The following is a 5,704-nucleotide window of genomic DNA, read 5'->3' on the forward strand; positions in this document are numbered from 1 at the left end:
CACCCTACTTAGCAAACATACTAGGTGCCTAATTATGAATCACAAACACAAAGTTTGGTTGGAATATAAGGCAACCTGCAAAATCACTAAGTTAGAAGTTTAATTTGTTTGGTCTTTGACTAGAGAACTTGCATAAGACTTGTTAGTAGTTTCATTCTTAGTCTTTGTCACACGTAATGCCAAGGTGCTGCACAAAGAATCAGTACCAAAGAAAACCATAATACAATAATAGAATGCAAAACAAAGTAATTTGCAAGTAAAAACACTGATTTTCACCTCTGTTTTTGGCCTTACACAAGTGCAGAATGTCTTGACACAGGTGCAGAATGCCTTGACATAGGTGCAGAATGCCTTGACATAGGCGCAAAAGTGCCCAGAAAGCCCTGAGTTCCTTGTTTCTTGGGTTTTCACCTACAAATCAGCTCAAAAGGCACTCAAAACATGGTTAAATGGTTAGTTCACATCGGGTTCACCAAGAAATATAGATAGGAATTTGGAAATCATCAAAGCAAGTAGGAATTAGACTAGCTCAATCACGAAAACTCAATTGCAATGATAAGGAATCCTATTACACTCAATAGAAAACATGAAGACAAGATATTCAAAATGAAATTAAAGCAAACCAAATATAGATATCTCCTTCATAATTCTCCATTGTCCTTCTTTCTCCTTAAAATTGCTTTGTTTGTGGATCTCACCCACAAGTGCATAAGCATAATATGAAAGCAAGATTGACAAGATAGCATAAGGATACTAGAAGCATGATTGATTGATCAGGGGGGGTGGGGGCCATGATTGAAGAAATTCATCCAATTTATAGACAAATTGGAGAGATGACAAGATTAGCATGAAGAGATTAAGAGATTTGAAAGGAAATTTCAAATCAAGAATGACAAATATGACAAATTATGACAAAATTGACACTTTCTATGCAAAATTGATTGATTGACAAATTGTGACAAATTATGACAAATTGCTATGTCAAAATTGATTGATTGACAAATTATGACAAATTGACAAGATTGCTATGTCATTCCCATGAAATTAGGGGAAATATTAGAAAAATAGGAGAAAATAGAAAATTAGATGAATTGGAAAATTGATGGAAATTAGGAATTAGGAGAAATTAGTAAATTGGAAAATTAGGTAAATTAATTAATAATTTTTCATTCATTAATTAATTCACAAAAAGAGGGAGGAATTAGTTAGCCAATTAAATAAATATTTAATTGTTACAAGACTTAGGATAAATAAATAAATTATTTAACCTAGAGGGAAAATGACAAACAAGATTAAATGAATAAATCATAAAACCTTAGAAGATGAATTAGAAATGCAAGGATGACAATTAGGTCTTGACTAAAGATAATTGATGTCGATTTGATCATGATTCTGATTAACAAAGGACCAATGCTGAGAAACGATTGAGAATGGTTGACAAACTGACCAAGATTGATAAAGAGACCAAATTGATAGGTGCCAATTGATGAGGAACAATGACTAATTGATCCAAATTGACACGATTGAAAAGGACAACGATCGATGACAAATCGATCGCAAAATTGATGAGATTGACAAGAACAATGATCGATGACAAATCGATAGCAAAATGATGAGATTGAAAAGGACGAGGATCGATGACGAATTGATCGCAAGATGACAAGATTGACAAGAGGACAAAACCCTAATTCTATCATCGATTAGGATTGACGATGTCCAAAATGAAATCGAATTGACGATGTCAAAATATGCCAAATGAGCATGCACATTGATGCGACAAGATAAGATCGACCAAAATCATGACTGAAGATTATTATTAATAAGACCAAATTCGAAAGCGAGACAAATGAAGAATGCAAAAGATGGACTCGATGCTCGAAAATGATAAAGACCAAGTGCGCAACATAGAAGAAATGTTAATGCGACGCAAAAACCCTAAAATAAGGCAATGCGTAAATGTTAAAGTATGACTCCGCAAGCGTTGACCATTTTTAGATGTCTACAGTGATCATTGTGAGGGTGAATAGACTTCTAATCGGTCTAGTTAAATACCTTCTTATGGTAGTGATGCTAGGGCTTGAGTTTTTTCCAAAACCCTTGAGGCTCTACAATGTTCCCTACATCATCTTCATAATATATTATAAAATGCCCCTGCCCAACCAAACAAGATAGGGCATACAGAATTAGAGATGAGTTACTAAAGATGATTGAAATTATTCAATCATATAATCCATATGATGATATATCCATTGATTCTTTCTATAGTTCTCTCTCTTGTAGTGTGTTTGGCATGGTGAGATAGAAAACTATCTTATAGGATGTATCTATAATAGAGGTGCATACCATGTTCCCCAATTATGTAGGGAGAGACCGTAAGGTCAGGGATTCTTTGGTCACTAGATGCACTGATCCACATGTGGCCCCATTCATCTATCCTAGATGGTTGGTAGCTCATCATAGATGGTTGCAAAATGATGAGTTGCCACTTTATTTATGTAAATAATGGTTTGCAGAGTTTCACATGTAGTATGATGTATATTGTACACATATATTCCATCACATGCTGGGGAGGGGAGAGGGAGGCTCTATGATAAGTATAGATAACTTAATGGAGCAGTGCCCATTAATAAATGGGCATTATCTAGTCCAAACCTTTTGGTTTTGTCAAAACATTTGGAATTAGCATAGGCAACAGTTGCAACAACTGATGATGCCAGGCAAGACATTTTCTCCAACATTGTGTACATTGCCACTCAAGTCAATTAGATGTCATCTTGATCATGTTGGTGTTGGCCATTTAGAGGAATTGATTATGTGTTGTATTGATGTTTTTTCATTGATGCCAACACTAGCTATTTGGATGCTTTACCAACACCCTTCTGGTCCTGGTAGGTTGAGTGGTTTTTGGTTGATTTGGATCTGACATGATCTAGTAGGCTCTGGTATGACTTGGTTATGGAATTGGCTTATTCATGATACTCATGCTCATATTTAGTCAGTTAGTTCTGGTCTAGTGATCGAATGCTATCATGTTTGCTTAGAAGCTTGGTTTTTGGTTCCGGCGACGGTTTCACCGGTGGAGCTTTTGATGAAGATATTCAATGAATTGCATAAGTGGTGTTGGTGTAGCTTTTGGTGGAGTTTTAGGATGCTGATGGTGATCATCTTTGAGACTTGGCAGATGGAGATAATTTCTATAGCATGTAGACCTATACTGGGTCCCGGTTGATCTAGGTTATGGACTGGCTGATGTAATGTTACAGACTTAGCAAATGGAGATCATTGTTGTAGCATGTGGACCTATACTGGGTCCCGATTGATCTAGGGTATGGACAAGTTGATGTAATGTGTGGATTGGGCCTCTCAATGCATTTCCGGGATATCTTATGTGTTGGATATTATTTGTTTGGTCTAAGGCCGACATGGTTTGTAATTATGTAATTGGTTTATTATCTGGTGGCTGACCTAATTATTTATGGTCAAGGGTTTGTATATATAGATGTAAGATCTCATTGTAGATCAGAAATATGATTGTGGTAAGTGTGGTCTGGGATATGGAAAAAGCAATGTTTAATGTGCGAATAATGTAATATCATTCAGACAAAGGATTTGGTTGATCAACAGAGATCAAATTGGGTTTATGTAAGAGGATTTAGTCCTCTGGTATTTAGCTTAACTGGAACTATACTTGGGCATAGGAGATTCTATCTTATGCAGTTCAACATTTCTTTGAATTTTAGTTTGGATTTCTATGTAGTCAGTGATTTCTATGTAGTTAGTGAGACTCCTTTTGTGATGAGCAATGTGCTCTAGGCTATTGGCCTTGCTGCAAGTGCAGGCCCCTCAATTGTAATTCACATACTTACTACAGAAGTATTATCTGTCTATGGGTAGGCTTCCCACCATGGTTTTTCCCTTTACCAAGGTTTCCATGTATAAATCTTGGTGTCATGTGGATAGTATTTATTCTGTGATTATTGTTTATGCTTAATTGGTTTAACTACTATTCCAATATTAATGTTTTGGGTTTTGGTATTAAAGTCTTAATTGCTAATCGTTTCGGTAATCTATGACAAGTGATTCACCCCCTCTCTTAGTTGTCTTTCAGTTATTTGAACTGTCTAACAATTGGTATCAAAGCATTGGTCCTCTCTGCAGAAAGTTTAACCACTTGAGGAAGATCCTCTAGCATGTAATAGTTCAAGTTCATCCATTTCATCTAGAGCTATCTTTCGGAGAGACCCTCCTAGGTTTGATGGAACAAATTACACAATATGGAAGATTCAGATGGAGACTTATCTGAGATGTCCTGGCAAAGAGATTTGGGAGATCACACAAAATGGTGTCACAACTTATAATTTAGGATCTAGCAATCCTCCTCGAACAAACTTGGATAAGGAGATTGAGATTGATTGTAGAGAAAAAGAAGCCCTCTTGTGTGCACTTTATGATAATCAAATAATGAGATTAACCGACAAATCATCTGTAAAGGATATATGGGATAAGTTGGAGACTCTTAATGAAGGTGACCCTACAATGAAGATTGCTAAACTTGATGGTTACTGGGTGATATGTGAAAACTTGAAAATGGAAGAAGATGAAAGGATTACTGCATTCATGGAAAGGGTAAATGAGATTGTTATGGAATTCAATATTGTGGTGGAACTCTGAGCGAAGATGAAATTGTTTCTTAAGTTGAGAGAGCCCTACCACCAACTTACAAAATGAAGGCTATTGCTATTAATGAGTTGATAATAATGTCTAATACATTTGTTAACAAAGATATTTTGGTTGGGAAACTATCTGCTTTTGAGCTTGAAGAATTTGGACCTTGTAGAGCTATGGAGACTGAACATTCTTTTCATGCATCTACATCTACAACTGGTAAGCAAGGAAATATTTGTATGTAAATGAATTGGAAGATTTAAATATAGAAGATGATGAGTTTGAGAAAATTGAAGCACTATTTGCTAGAAGAGTACCTAAAGGACCAATAGGAAGTAAGTATGAAGGAAAATAAACTTTTAAATGTTTTGCATGTAATAAGATTGGTCATTTTGTATCTAGATGTCCTGAAAGGAATTCAAGATTTGAAGAAAGAGTTACAAGATCTTTTAAACCTAACCTTGGATATCATAACAAGTATAAGTACAAGAAAAACAAAGACAAATCATGCTACATAGAAGATGAGGAAGGCAGTAGTGATTTTGATGATGAATTGACAGAAGACTCTGCTAGTGGTTCCAGAAATGGGAAGGAATGGGTGTTCCCGACTATCAAGGAAGATGATCTGACACTGGAAGAGAATGTACCTAAAGAGAAGGCACTTTATGGTAAAATTCAAGACAAGAATGAATGGGTAATTGACAGTGGTTGTTCACTTCATATGACTAGAGATTAAGGGAAGTTTCTATCTTTGCAATAATTTGATGGTGGTCTAGTTAGATTTGGAGATGACAAAGCATGTATGATCAAAGGAAAAGGAAATATATCATTGGATGGTAAGAACAATACTGACAATGTTTATTATGTTGAAGGTTTAAGGCATAATCTTTTGAGTGTAGGACAATTGGTAGATAAGGGATTTCAATTATAGTTCAAGGATGGAATATGCAAAATCATTAGTAGGTCTGGTTTGGAGATTGCAACCGGTACACAGACAAAAGGTAATATATTTATTTGAACTCTAGTGAGAAGACATGTT

Source organism: Cryptomeria japonica, chromosome 11, assembly GCF_030272615.1.
Source record: "Cryptomeria japonica chromosome 11, Sugi_1.0, whole genome shotgun sequence".
In the NCBI taxonomy this organism is placed as follows: domain Eukaryota; kingdom Viridiplantae; phylum Streptophyta; class Pinopsida; order Cupressales; family Cupressaceae; genus Cryptomeria; species Cryptomeria japonica.